Source organism: Cornus florida, unplaced genomic scaffold (assembly GCF_030987335.1).
Source record: "Cornus florida cultivar Cherokee Brave unplaced genomic scaffold, ASM3098733v1 CherokeeBrave_3.0.0_Hap2_Chr06, whole genome shotgun sequence".
Taxonomy (NCBI): Eukaryota; Viridiplantae; Streptophyta; class Magnoliopsida; order Cornales; family Cornaceae; genus Cornus; species Cornus florida.
In genome coordinates, this window is record NW_026775576.1 from 22,436,267 (window position 1) to 22,452,054 (window position 15,788).

The following is a 15,788-nucleotide window of genomic DNA, read 5'->3' on the forward strand; positions in this document are numbered from 1 at the left end:
AAAATATCTCCAAAATATATTTATGAAAAACACCCTAAGAAAAGAAAAAGTTTCTGAAGAATTATGCATCCGTGCCCCTATGGACAACCGGAGCAACCAGAGTACTTTCTTGCAAAAGTAAAGATACGTATTTCGAGGAAACCACTAAAGATGAAGACATGTGAAGTCAAAAACGAACTCCGAGCATGAAAAGTGAGGTTGTGCCAAAAACCGACAAACGGAGATAAGACAGAACAGGGAAAAGACGAAATAGTGTATAGTGTCCAAAAAGTGAAAATGCAAAAATGACTCAGTCCTCAAAGGAAGTTGTCAATCCACCGAAAAAAGTCTCAGAAACTATTTCTGAGCACTCGAGATGACACTATATGATAAGAAACAGAGCTCAAAAAAGAAAATTAAACGGAAAAAATTTATCTGTAAAATTTCAGGAAAAATGAAAGGAAGGTAAATGATCGGGTCATTACAACCTACCCTCCTTAAAGGAATTTCGTCCCTGAAATTCAGAACATACCGGAAAAGAACAGAGCAGGGACCGAACAAAAGGTCAAATCAAATGACAGCTCATAAAGCACTAAAGGACAACTCTAGAAGTCTCAAGATCAACTAAAGGAATGCGAAACACGAACTAAGATAACACCTCATACGAATCGGTACGTTAACTCCACGTCAACCACTGAGAGAATCCCAAGACAACGAAAGGCTGGATCACGATAAAAGCAGAGAGTGACAAGGCAGTACGAACAGCGACCAGAACTCGCCCACACTTACTCGTCAGCAAGGTAGCATGACAATATAAGGTACTAGTCCATAACATGCCCCAAACCAGGTCCACTCTAAGAAACCTATTGATACGGATGACATCAATGTCGAAAATGATCATTACCAAAAGCACCACGGGAACCAGGTATCAGCGAGAGTTGGGGTAGCTAATCCCAAAACTCTGACAACAACGACACCGGCACCATTACGCTTAAGGCCTTAGATCTAGAAGCCACGAAGGAAAAGGAAATGAAACGGTGCCTCCCTGGCGCGCGTCTCATTCCACCAGACAAGGAAAAGAAATGAATCACAGTCCTCTACGCTCGCATTAGCCTTATTCGCATCAATCGATAGAACAGACAAGAAGGTTCCCGACATAGGTCCTTACAGAATGAATTTCTCTTATCCAAGGAAGAAACTCGTGAAACAAGAACGCATCTAAGGGATGCGACAGATCCTACGAGGCAACGTCAAAACCTGACATAAAAGTAAACAGCTAGCATGCATCATAGCAATGGACTATCCACTCAAGGTGCCACATAAGCAAACAAACATGTTATCAAGTTAAAACATGTTATCAAGAAGCACGTAAGTATATGGTATGACAATACACGTGAATGAAAAGCATAAGCTATGCCGACATATGTCACATATGGTTATGCTAACATAAGCACACAGACATGACATCACACCAAGACATGATAGCAACACGAACCATGTTATCAGGAAGCATATATATATACATAAAGTATGCTTAACAAACAATAGGCGTCTCACAACACCTGAGCATGTGAACATGTTATCATACAAGACATGTTATCAAACAAGGCATGTTATCAAGATATAAATGACACATCAAAGCAAAACACCGTGAGCATTATATGCACCCAAAACCCGTCGTCCAAGGTATTCGAACCCAGAAGCTCTGATACAACTTGTAACGACCCTGGATTTTTCAACCCAGTGTCTCCTGTGATGACCCGAACTGGATCCAGAATGCGGAAGCAAAAGATGAAACAATGGTCTCAAGAGACAAAATACATCCCTAAGACACAAATGTGACCCTCAATGAGGTCACAAAACCCAAAGAAAACAAATGCGGAAGCGACGTTTCAAAAAGGGACAAGAATGAACCTAGAGGTAAAACGATCATTTCCAACATAAAAGTGGGTAGTACCGAGCACACCATTAGAAAGACAATGAAAAATCAATAAACTTAGACTCAAGAATCACTTGATTCAGAGTCCGGATGAGAAAGATATAGCTAACGGAAGAAACAGGGGTAAAACAGTCGAAATAGTCAACCCTAGAACATCTAACCGGTTACCAAGCCCTTCTAACTGGTTAGAAAGCCAAAAATGATGACCAAAAACACTACCCACACTCATCTAACCATTTAGATGACCTCTTCTAACCGGTTAGATAGCGAAAATCAGAAAGCTCAACCTAAAAACCTGGCAACAGGGGTTTTTCGGGAAAAAAATGAGTTTTTGAGGACCAAGATGACATTTTTTGGAAAAACACAAAGAAGAAACCCCCCTCAAAATCGAGTTTTCTATGTGACATAATGTAAGAAAATGAAAAAGAAAAAAAACTCACTTCAAAATGCTCAAAATGCCCCTCCATGAAATCTGGTCATGGAGGTCCAAAAAGCTGCTAAATTGAAAATTTGAAAGCTAAACTTCGTATGCGATTTCTGATGCCAAGACGACATTTTCTGGAAAAAGACGAAGAAGAAACCCCCCCTAAAATCATTTTTTCTATTCAACCATGTTGAAAGAAGAAAATAAAACCACAGTGAAAAGTCTAGAATGCCCTTAGATCAGATTATGCAATAAAAACGCAAAATGAGTCCATAGGAAGCTCAAATCACAAACGATGAGGTTTTGCCCGAAAACGACCATGCACGCAAATGTAACTTACCTATTTGGACATGTTACAATGGTCCATGACTTAAAAATACCACCGATACAAAATCCGACCCCCCAACGGCCAAAAAGGCAAAAATGGACTTGAGATGGAAAACATGAAATCCAAAATTATAAAATGGAGTCGACTGATCATTTGGCCCTTGGCCACACTTCAAACAAGATTAATGAAACCCTATAAAAGAATGAAAATGGAATTCCCACACCCGATGCAACCATGGTGAACCAATGACTTGCGATTTTTCATGGTTTTCATAATACTTCATGAAGTTAAAAGTTGCATAAAATACAATATACATGTCATTGGCCTCCGACCTCATCTCATACGTGTCAAATACATTGTAAAGAGTGTACTTAAGTACACATTACATATATGGAATCAAAGAATACAAGTTTTTTACAAAAGGCTATGAAATGGTATTTCATGCTAACATTTACATGAAATAGAAATTGAAAAGCTAGAAGCCATCCCACAGAACAGCAAGCATCACGAACCAAGTCTTCGTACCTAATCAAATCCCCCAGTAACTTCAGGGTGAGTAAACAAGTTTACTCGTAGAGAATGAGCATGCATCGACTCGATCTCTTTAGAGATTTTTAGGACTAACTTGATATAATTCAAAAGGGATCATGCCACCTAACGTCTATGTCAAAGATTAGACTCAAGGATCATCCTAAGCTACCATGGAGTATAAGCAACAAGAATCATGATATATATACATATATGAAACAAGTCAAAGTTGGGATAATTCAAAGAACTCGATAGAAAGATACTTGAATATAGATCAACATAAATTTCATTATCAATACAATTAAGCAAGATTTGGAAATGTTCATTCAACAAAACAAGAAGATAATAGAATACAAGAATCACATTATCAATGTAATTTACATGATTGGGACATTAACACGATAGGAGTTATACAAGAAATCAAGAACAAGGCATAGTATCTATGCTATTAGACAAAGTTGGAACCATTCACATAACACGAAAAGAGTTACACATGACATCAAGAATAATGCATAATATCTACGCAATTAAACAAAGATGGGATATTCCATAAAACACGGAAAGGAAGGTACATGGAGTCAAGAGCAAGGCATAATATCTATGCATTTAAACAAGGATAGAATCTTCCATACAACATGAAGGGAGTCTTAAATCTTTAAGGAATACAACACTTGAAATTTAAGGAGTTAAAACATGAATGAAGCATAAAATCTATGCAATGAGACAAGATTGGTGCATTTCACATACACGACAAGTTTAAATCTTCAAGGAATAGTAATTTGAAATTTAAAGAGTGAAATCAACCAATGTAGAAACTTGGATATCGCCCGGATTAAAACCGTACTCTTGAGATCACTTTAGGGCTACTAACCCATGGGTACCTTTCCCCTACTACGCACTATAATATAGAAGGACATTCCCCCATACTAGAATCGAGTCCTAGCCATGTCAATTCTTGATTGATATCCCAAGTCCCAAAATCAACAAGTTGTGCAAGTTAAGATTGTATCAAAATACAAGAAATGCATTAACCACATATCATGCACAACCAAGATTTTGGAACACACAAGTCATGCCCTAAGTTCTCAACTATGATGGCATGAGAAATGTCAAGAAATCAAAGTGTGCATTTATATAGACCACAACCAAGATAAATAGCACATGGAATCCATCGAAGCAAATATACCACAAGTATAAGGTACATGATATCAATTGCATACTAAATAACACATGTGTACATAAACCATTCCAAGACAAATGAACATGTTCATTAAACACATTAATGAAACCAAGATACAAAAAGTCTAGATACATGATATCAAGGCATGATTAACTCAAGGGAGACACAAAAGAGAATTTAATCTACTTAAGAGATTAATTTATCAAGGTTACATGGCAAGTCCAAATGTTCTACGAACAAGTTATGTCAAGAATCATGTCAAGGCCAAGTTCAATGTCAAGTTTTAAGTTCATTTCATACATGACATAACCATGTGAGCCAAGTTCCATACAAGGGAAATAAATAAATGTAAGTTTCAAAACTCATCCGATTATGCTCAAAGTAATACACGTGAAGGAACTTATCAAGGAAATCATGAATACAAGGTTAGAAACTTAATCAAGTGCATAGCACCATTGAATGGATTTTAATTATTTCATTTAATTAAAATCTCTAGATTTTGAAAGTCCTCCAAATAACCTCAATTGAGTATATGTTATACAACATGTTATAACTTGATTTAAGAACACAATACAAGTACATTTCATGCAAGTTACGACCTTGAGTATTAAACTTTAATACGAAAAAAATAATAAATGAAAGGTTTCAAAAACTAATCAAATATTCTAGATTAAATATATGTGAAACTACATGGCATGCACATCAAGAATATCAAGTCGGAAATCCGATGAGATGAATAGTTCACTTGGAGCAATTTAATTAATCTAATTAATTAAATATTACTAGATTTCGAAACACTTCTGATTACTCTCAAATTCACCTATGTTGAAGAGCATGCTAGGGCCTAATATAATATGCTAACACATATTGATTTCAAGCTAGTTAAGGCCACATGATTTAATATTTTATTCAAGATAAATATTAAATAAAATCTTCAATACTTGTCCAAATAATCTAGATTTAATATATGTCAATCAACATATCAAGGGTTAATATTCTATTATGCCACATGATTAAACAAAGTTATGGACAACCGGAAAAATTAAATTCTTCACAAGAAAAGTAAATAATGAAATCTCTAGATTTTGTGATTCAAGCACGTAATCAAGTTGTATAAGCATCACAAGCATGTAAAATAGCAAGAAAGTAAATTATAACCACCCCTACCTCAATTTGTGATGGAAATCTCAAATCCCCACCGAGTTGAAACGGCTCTGAATCCGATGAAACTCCTAGGTTTTGTCAAGGACAACACGATCTACATGAATCCAAAGGAAGCCCCATGAAATTCACAACTTGACCTCCAACCCAAACTCAAGAAATGGTTAGAAATGAATTCTAATAAGGGGGAATGGTAGAGCACGTCGAGGGGAACAATAAACGTGAAGGCCGAAGAATTTCTACCAAGGAAAAGTGGATTAAAGGAGGAGAGAGAGAGTGGCAGCTCCATAGGCATCCATGGCTGCCGGCCAAGAGAGGAAGAAGAAGGAGAAAAAGTGATTTTTCACTTTAGGTCATCCTATTTATAGTAAGTCTCAAAAAGTGCCCAGAAAGGGCCCCGCCGGGTCCTAAAAAGTGGATTTTGAGCAAACGAGCTCAAACGGCAAAACTCCGTGAACAAAAAAGATTCAAAATGAGAAAATATGAACAACTGAAGAAATGGTATCAAAAACTTAGTCCTGAGCAGAGAGATATGCCCCGAACAGGTTCGGCGGCAACTGGGTCCAGAAACTCTAAAACTGGAAAAAAAACGACCAAGAGGAAATTCTAAGAGTCCATGACTCAACAAAATGTGAAAATAAATCCTACACGAGGATCCAAGCTCCAGACGAGGCATTTTGCAATAACTTTCGTTAATTGCACAATGGCCCCTACAAAAAGGGTTAACTGCGAAACTACCCCAGAATGAAAATATCTTCCAAAGGATATTTTCTTAGATGCCCCTGAAATAAAATATATTCAAAAGATATTTATTAAAAATGCCCTAAGAAAAGAGAAAGTTTCTGAAGAATTGTGCATCCATGCCCCTATGGACACTGAGAGCAACCAGAGTACTTTCTTGCAAAAGTAAAGATTTGTATTTCGAGAAAACCACTGAAGATAAAGACACATGAAGTCAAAAACCAACTTTGAGCATGAAAAGTGAGGTTGTGCCAAAAACTGACAAACGGAGATAAGACAGAATAGGGAAAAGACGAAATAGCGTATAGTGTCCGAAAAGTGAAAATGCAAAAATGACTCGGTCCTCAAAGGAAGTTGTCAATCCACGGAAAAGAGTCTCAGAAACTATTTCCGAGCACTTGAGATGACACTATGTGACAAGAAATAGAGCTCAGAAAAGAAAATTAAACAGAAAAAATTTATCCATAAAATTTCAGGAAAAAAGAAAGGAAGGTAAATGACCGGGTCGGTACATACTGGTACATCATCCGCTGCCGGATCTGCTGCTACCTCCTCAGCCTCAAGCTCCTCTGTAGCCACTACTGCATGGTCCTGCAGTCTAGTTATGATAGCATAGTAGCTCTTATCCCAGTCCTTCTTCAAGAAGTGATAGGAACCTCTCTCAGGGTGCTCCCGAGGATGGAAAGGATAGCGCTGATCAATCAGTATCTGGGTGATGAGGTGGCCAAAAGGGAGAGACTTAGCCCTTCTGGGCATCTCCTTGCTGATATACTCGTCGAAGAGCTTCCTCATCATGCTCCAGATGAGCACGGGGATAGATACCCAATGGCCTGTATAAAATACGTAGAGGGCTGTCAGATAGTCTCCTCGCCACTGAATCTTGTGCCCGGCCATATATATGTTCTGAAAGAGAACGGAATCAAAGAACCATAGGTCATCTGGAAGAAAGGTACGGGTGGCGAAAGTCTCGCCATCGGCATGGTAACCTGTCAAGAAAATGCCATGTCGACATAAGAAGGCCTGTATTACCTCGGATATAGCTTCTGTAGCTCCGAAGGGCATCGGTGTGGACAATGGCATGATCAGGCTAGCGTGTTAACAGTAATAGTAATCTGATGGCCATCTATAGTAGTGAGCAGCTCTGCCATGGTATGCGGGGATGGTCGGAGGTTCTGGAAGAACATCTGTACTAGTCGGAGGTTCTGGGGCAAGAATAGCTGCAAGGCCCTTCTGGATAATATCATGGTAAGCTGATCGGGTCAGCACTGATCTGGAGAAGAAAGCTGTGTCGAACACTGACTCATGATCCACTGTCATGTGCGCATATCTAAGCACGGGCCTATCACGCTCTCGAGCTGGTGGAGCTGGCTAGTGTGGTAGAGATGGTAATGGTGAATGCTCAGCTCCAGCATGGGATTGAGATGGTGATGGTGTAAACGCAGGCTGAGCCACAGAAGTGGATGGAATATGATCATCCTCAGTCTCATGAGCAGGTGATTGAGGTGGAGTAAGCTGTAATGGCTCCTCCTGTGCATGAAAGGGCTCTGCTGGCTCCTCTATCCTCGGTCTGATATGTCTCTGAGGCCCGTTTTGCCTCTTGGCAACAGTCTTACGCTTAATCATGGCCTGAAAAATAATTTAAAAACTTGCAAAGGGAGTCAGTGCCAGAATAAATAATTGATAGCATAAAATAGAAACATGCATGCCAAATAAGATAGGCAAAACATATAGATGACATGAATCTATGCAAGTGACAGGATATGAAGCATGCTAAACAATGTAAGTATGAATTGCATCCAATGTGGAATATCACAGGCATTGGGCATATATAAGATAGCATGAACATAATGCATGATGAATGAAGTGTGTATGAGATCTGTGAAGTTCGATCGATCATAAAAAGGTATAAGATCGATCTCAAAACTTCGATCAATCTGAGAAATAAGTTCGATCGATCTTATGAGATAGAAGTTCAATCGATCGAACTGTGCGAAGATGAAAACTAAAAAGTCACAGATCTGCAAATTTGGAAGCACGAGGGCCACACAAACAGTGTCGTGGGCCCATCAACACATCATTCAATCAATTCTACTCATTTAGCATGGCCCATTCTCCCATAATCAATTCAAAACTCAAAAATATATACACAACATATATACACATATATACAAACATACTTCAAGCTTATCAATGGTGGATTTCATCATCAATATATTATGGATTCAACATTTAAAACATGTATTGAACAAGTTGAGGCTTGAAATCACAAGATGTGGCTCAGATCTTACCTCTAGTCGCGAGAGAAGATGAGAGGAAGATGGAGATGAAAATCCGAGAGGAGAGAGAGCGAGAGAGAGAGTCAACGTTTGGATCTCGCCGGAGATTCGCCGGAGAAGATGATGAAGATGGGTGCACAGTGGTGACAGGAATGAGGGACAAGGGTTTGGAGGGTTGGATCGATCTAATGAATCGATCTTAAGACCCTCCAGGTCTATTTTTAAAATCTTTTCCCGATTAGTTCGATCGATCGAACTGAGATTTCAGATCGATCGAACTTTGATGATCTCTCTTCAAAGTATTTTTTGAATTTTTTTGAAATTTTTGAAAAATTAGAAACTAAAATTAAAAATTAAAAATTTAAATTGAAAATTAGAAAATATTTTTGGATTTTTTGAAAAATAGAATAAAATAAAATAAAGAAAATAAAATAAAATCTTTTTGGATTTTTGAAATAAATAAAGTAAAAATCTTTCTCTTTTTTTTTTAGTTTTTTTTTCAAAAAAATTAAGTAAATAAAAGAAAATAAAAGAAAATCTTTTTTGTATTTTTTTTATTTTTATTATTATTATTATTATTTTTGGAAAATAAAATGAAATAAAATAAAATGAGATAAAATAAATATTTTTGGATTTTTGAAAATTAAAAAGTCAAACAAAGTCAAAATGGTGAGATAAAGAACTGAGATCGATCTGAACAAAATGTTCGATCGATCAGACAGAGAGCAAAAATATGCAGGTTTTTGGTTCAAAAATTTGGCTAAGTGTTGGAACTTGCAGATCGATCGAACTTTGAAGTTGGATCGATCTAAGGTCTTCTGATCGATCTGAGAATAAGTTTGAATGATGGGACAGAGAGGTGATTTGGATGCAGGTGGATGCAGGTCGAAAATTTTTCTACGTGTTGGATGCATGTGGAAGTTCTATCGATCGAACTTTGATTTGAGATCGATCGAACTTATGTAAAATGCTCAATCACAACATAAAAATTCATGCAATCCTAATCACAGTTCCTAGCAATGCATATGAACCAAAAACAAGTATCTAGACTTAGTAAGAAATGAAATTTAAGATAGAAATGAAGGAAGAATAGGGTTTTGACACCCTACGAAATGTTTTTGCTAGTCTTTAACGTCTCTAGCAAGACATTGGGCTCTTTTAGCCCGGATCAGAGATCTTATAATGTATCCCTTCCTTGTTAGGGTGATAGATGTTTTGAACTCCACCCAACAAATGGTTCTTTGAAGAACTTGTTGGATTAAGCTCAAAAGAAATTTTTGATCCCTTGTCAATGCAATCACAATCTTTGGGCTTCCATGCCCTTTCAAAGCAAGAATTTAAAACAACACTTTAAGAATGCAATGTTGAAGATGATCCCTTTGAAGTTTTGGTCTTACACAAAAGCTCACTTCCTTAACATTGAAGATCATGACATTTATCTACAACATTTACCTCTCCTTCATACTTGTCAAATGAATTGGGGGTTGGATTGAAGATATTCAACTTCACCTTCATATGGCCAAATGAGATCTTTATTATCCCCGTCCTACAATTGATGTTGGCATTAGCGGTTGCCAAAAAAGGACGGCCACGGATAACGGGAATTTGGCTTTTAGGATTGGGGACCGGTTCCGTGACATTGACAATGAAATCAACAGGGAAAAAGAATTTGTCAATCTTTATCAATACATCCTCAATTATACCCCTTCTTAATGGATCGGTCGGCAAGTTGTAAAACTACCGACATCAGTTTCAATTCACCTAGGCCCAATTTGACATAAATCGAATAGAGAAGAAGGTTAACACTTGTTCCTAAGTCAAGAAGCGCCCGATTAATGATATGATCGCCAATAATGCATGAAGTAGTAGGTGAACCGGGGTCCTTAAACTTTGGTAAAGTGTTATGTTGCAAAATTGAGCTTACTTGCTCGATCAAAACCACTTTTCTTGGTGCTTGGCTCTTTTTCTTCCGCTTTTGGGTGCACAAGTCTTTCAAGAATTTGGCATAAGCCGGAATTTGCTTGATTGCATCCAAAAGTGGAAGATTGATTTTCACTTGCCTAAACATTTCCATGATTTCATTGGTTTTTGCCTTTTGCTTGTCTTTTCAAAAGTATCCTTTTAAGGCATCCGGAAATGGGGCTTTTGGTTCAAAACTCTTTCAAAAATTTTCCTTGAAGTCTCTTCAACACAAGAAGTTTTCAAATCACTTTGTTTCAAATCATTATTCAACAAAATCTGTTCAAACTCATTTTTTTGCAAATCTTTCTTCAAATCATTTTCAAAATCATTCTTCAAATCACATTTTGAAACTTTCTCATTCACAAGATCATGTATATGCAATGAAGGAGGAATGGGATGTAAAATGGGATGGGTGACAACTTGAGGTTGCACCGGTTCACTCTCTTGGACATTTCAACTTGATTGTCCACAATCCTACCACTCTGCAAGGTAGTCACCGCATTAACATGCTCAATGGTGTGGCCTTCCGATGAGGAATAGGTTTCCACAACACATTGCTGCTTAGGTGGGGCATTCATAGGCATCTTTCCCTTCTCTCTTGCATTTAAGGTGCTACCTATTTGCCCTACTTGGGTTTCTAGCTTCGCAATAGATTGAGAGTGGGAATGAAGCAATCGTGTGTTTGCCTCAAGAGTGCCCAAAGCATTCAAAACTTTTTCTTCAAACGCGGGACTTCTAACATTTCCTTGGGAATAAGATTAGTTGGGAAAATGAGAGTAAGCAAATTGATTCCCTTGTGATTGATAAAATCTATAACCTTGGGATCCTTAGTTTTGAAGTGGATGTGGAATGTACTTCCCTTGAAAACCGCCTTGGGAAGGGTTTGAGCCCTCTCCTTGGTTTTTCCAAGAGAAATTCGGGTGATTTCTCTAACTTGGGTTATAATGAGTACCATAAGGATTGTTCCTTTGGTTCACAAAAGCTGCATTGACTTATTCATTAGGTTCAATTTGCACTTGTCCATGAGGACAATGATAAGTAGAATGAAAAACACTAGAACAAGTCATACATGTTTCATTTGATGCACGATGAGAATGGTTAGGGAAGGAAGATACTTGGTTCGCCGAGTTTTGGTTAATCAATAATTGATCAAACCTTTGAGATAAAGACTTCATTTCGGCAGCTATTTCATTTGAATGGTCGACTTGATATAAGCCAACACTCTTCCTACCTTGTGAATTTCTACCGTTCTTGGATGATAATGTTCTATGCAAAGAATTTTCACTCATGCTCTCATAAAGACGCCACACGTCATCCTCATGCCTATCAATGTATAAGCCACCCATGGAAGCATCAACCATGCCTTTGTAATTGTCCGATAAGCTCTTAAAGAAATATTGAACTAATTGCCATTTGGGCATGTCATGATGTGGACACTTCCTAAGCAATTCATTAAAGCGTTCCCATGCCTCATGAAACGTTTCTCCATCCCCATGTGAAAATTCTCAAACTGAGGTTCGCATGGCATTGGTCTTAGAAACCGGATAGTACTTCTTTAAGAACTCTTGTTGCATTTCTGCCCAAGAAGTGATTGAAAAAGGCCTAAGATTGTTAAAACAATATTTTGCCTTATCTTTTAAGGTGAATGGAAAAAGTTTGAGTCTTAAAACCTCTTCCGGCATGTCCGTATATTTTACGGTGGAACATACTTCTTGAAACTCATCCAAATGCTTGTAAGCTTCTTCACTTGGAAATCCATGATAGTTAGGAAGCATTTGAATGGTTTGTGGCTTAATTTCATAGTGATGTGCTCTAAATGGTGGCAATTGAATGCATATGGGTGCATTGTATTCATTAGGCACATAGTGATCTCTTAAAGCAAGTGGAGGATTAGCAATTTGAGGTGCGACATGGGCACCTTGATTTTGATTTCCTTGAATGATGGGAGGTTGTGGAGCATACATTGGCCTTGGCATTCCAAATGGAACTTGGCCTTGTTGTTGTTGTGGTTGGTGAATGAATGGCCTAGGCATGTCTAATGGTGCTTGAATCTTCTCATGATGCACATTTGGATGAAGGATACCTTGTTGGTCTATATGACCAAGGTCCTCTACATACTCTTCATTATGGCCTTCCATTGATGTAATGGATCGGGTAGAACTAGAACTTCCTCTTCGCCTAGGATTTCTAACTACGGATTCAAGATGCAAATCAAGAGGGACAAGAGTTGGTCTTAGTGATCTACGACCATGCATGCACAATGTAAAAACACATAAACACAATGAATAAACAAACACTTTGGTTTCACAACAATTCAATGAATCTTCCTCCACAAACACTTAACCCATACTCCTATGCTTTAACAACAATGATGCAAAGAACAATTAAGAATGCCTCCACGCGGGCTCACGATTTATCTACGAAATTAAAAACAAGCCTCCACGCGGACCGACGATTTAACTAAGGGATTGAGTAAGAAAAAGCTCACAAAGGTCCTTTAGCACTTCAACTCCAAATTTATAGCTTAGCTTAGCAATTTTTTAAAAATTTTTAGTATTTTTCCTTGCTTGCTTAGCTCCTTTGCTTGGTGGCTCCTTTGCTTGCCTCCTAACTCAATGCTCCTTGTCAAAGATGAACAAACAAAATAAGTAACAAAAGAAAAATAAAAATAAAGTAAAGACACGATCAAAAGAGTACTAATTCCTAATTGATTCCACAAATACGACGTTGCCTAATCCCCGGCAATGGCGCCAACAACTTGTTGGTTGTTTGTCGCCGCACCACAAGCTTAAGAGTGTGCATGAAGGCGAGGGTCAAGTTTTACATTTATAGAAGCCACTACTACCTTCACTAAAAATATAGTTAGGGCAAGTAGGGATCGTCCCAAGGGATTGGAGTCGAATTTGGTTGTGGAATCGTTATTAGGGTTAGTAGGTCAAGTGATCAAACAAATGGTTGGTTGGTTGATTAAACTAGAGAGCAAGTTAAACTAAATAATTGAATGCAATAAAGAGTAAGTAAGAGAGAGAGAGATCTTGAGGTTTAGAAGTCACCACCAAATAATGCTTTTCTACACCCTTAACTAGTGACTAATTAGGGAAATGTGTGTTGCAATATTGATGTGTGTGTGTGTTTGGTTAATTCAACTAGCAAGGGTGACCAATTAAGCATACATTGTCTAATCAACATGTGAAAAGCACAATATATCTAGCAATTAAGTATATATTGTCTAAATAGCATGTGAAAAGCATAATATATCTAGCAAGTCATTAATCCTTTCATTAAGCTCACAAGCCAAATACACCACAAGGTCAGAGACATATGCTAATTGCATTCAAAAGTATGGAACATCAAACAACAAGCATAGATTATCCTCCCATCTAACCACTATGCTACCACTAAACTATAATTAAGCTAATGACATGAAATTAAACTAATTAAGCTAAGAGAGAGGTATAATCCATCAAGAAATGAGCATGAACCATCTAGAAAATTACAAGAGCATTCCTTTCAGCACTATGTTTTGACAATCTCTAGATCTATGGCATTAATACACATAGACATGCACCAATAACACAAAAAATAGAGACAAACACATGAACATCTATTCTAGCATACATAGACATATGGATAGAATGAAATGATCAATTGGAAGCATTAAACCACATAAATCATTGAATAAACAAGATCTATAAATATAAAAGTGCCAAAACATGTATTACAACATTAATCCCTCAATAATACACAAAATCAAGATGTAGAAAGCATGCTTGGGGCTAACTCTAGCCCCAAGAGGATGTCTAGCCACTCATGGTAGTGCTTCTCTAATCCTCAAGGGCTAACTCCATGGTAGAGATTTGCTCCTTGGTTGATGAAGAGTCTCCAATGGTGTCTCTAGCCTCCTCCTCCTCTAAGCTTGCTCTCTAAGAGTTCTACAAAGTATGAGATGATATCTTTCCTATGTAAAAAGCAATCCTTATCCTTATATAGGTAGGTCAAATGACACCCAAAATGAGCTGGGGTCGTGCACAAAATATTCCCCAATGATAAGATAAAGGACAACTTTTATGAGCTGGAAATTTAACTTTTTCACACTGGAGGAAGTTCAATCGATTAAACCTTGGACTTGGATCGATCGAACATAGCTGAGATCTATCGAACTTAGGCTTGATCGATCCTCAATGGTGGCGCTTTTTGGATAAAGACAAATCTGAGATATTTTGAAGATATTTCTGGGAAAAGGACAAAAGTGGTTGGTAGGGTGGTACAGCTGGATAAGATCTGGCATTAGGATAAGGATAAGAAGGTTCGATCGATTAAAGAATGATGTTGGATCGATCGAACTTTTGAGATCTCTGAAAATTGCATCATGGCTTGGGTCTATCTTGAAGTGCTGAGATCGATGGGAGTTCGATCGATCGAAGACTAATGTTAGATCGATCGAAGATGCTGAAATTCCACATTTGCTTCCTTTTTACTCTACTTTGCTCCTTTCTTTGATTCATCCCAGAATTACTTCATTTCTACTCTTATTTGGCTGAGTTAGCTTATTTTCGGGATAAGTGCCTGAAAATGGAAATAATACGAAATCAATCTAAAACGGTAAAGTAAGATAGATAAAAGTACTAGAATGCCTAAGCTTAAGGGGTTTAAATACGCACTTTTCAGCGCTCATCAATCTCCATGGTAGGACTGACCTCTTTCTTGATGGAAACCCTAGAAGAATAGAATAACTTCTAAAATGTGTAAAAACTCTCTCTAGTTTCTAGCCTTCTCTCCAAGATATGAGATATATCAAGATATGATGAATGTTGAGTGTTGCTCTTAAAATAGCTCCAAATCCTTATATAGGTAGCTCAAGTGTCACACCCAATGGTCTGGGCTCGTACACCAAGGTCCCTCCAATGATTGCACCATGAGCCAACTTTTAATGAGTTCGAATTTATTTTATTTCAGACTTGAGGAGGTTCAATCGATCGAACTGTGTTGAGATCGATCGAATTTTGGTGAGATCCATCGAATACTGCAGAGATCGATCATCCTTAGCGGCGCCTTTTTGAATAACGACAAATCTCTGAGATATTTTGGAAAAGAGACAAAAGTGGTAGGTGGGGTGGTAGGTGTGGATAAGATCGAATAATTTCGATTGATCGAAGAAAGGTTGGATCGATCAAACTTGTTGGATTCTTTTGGATAAGGACAAAAGCTTGTATTCATCTTGAAGTGTCCAGATCGATCAACATCAGATCGATTAAAGGAATATTGAGATC

At 37.7% G+C, this 15,788-nt stretch overlaps 1 pseudogene; it reads left to right on the forward strand.

Moving 5' to 3' along the window:
- Positions 1–11,937: 11,937 nt before the first annotated feature.
- Positions 11,938–12,036, forward strand: LOC132315218 (small nucleolar RNA R71; annotated as a pseudogene).
- The last annotated feature ends 3,752 nt before the right edge of the window (positions 12,037–15,788 follow it).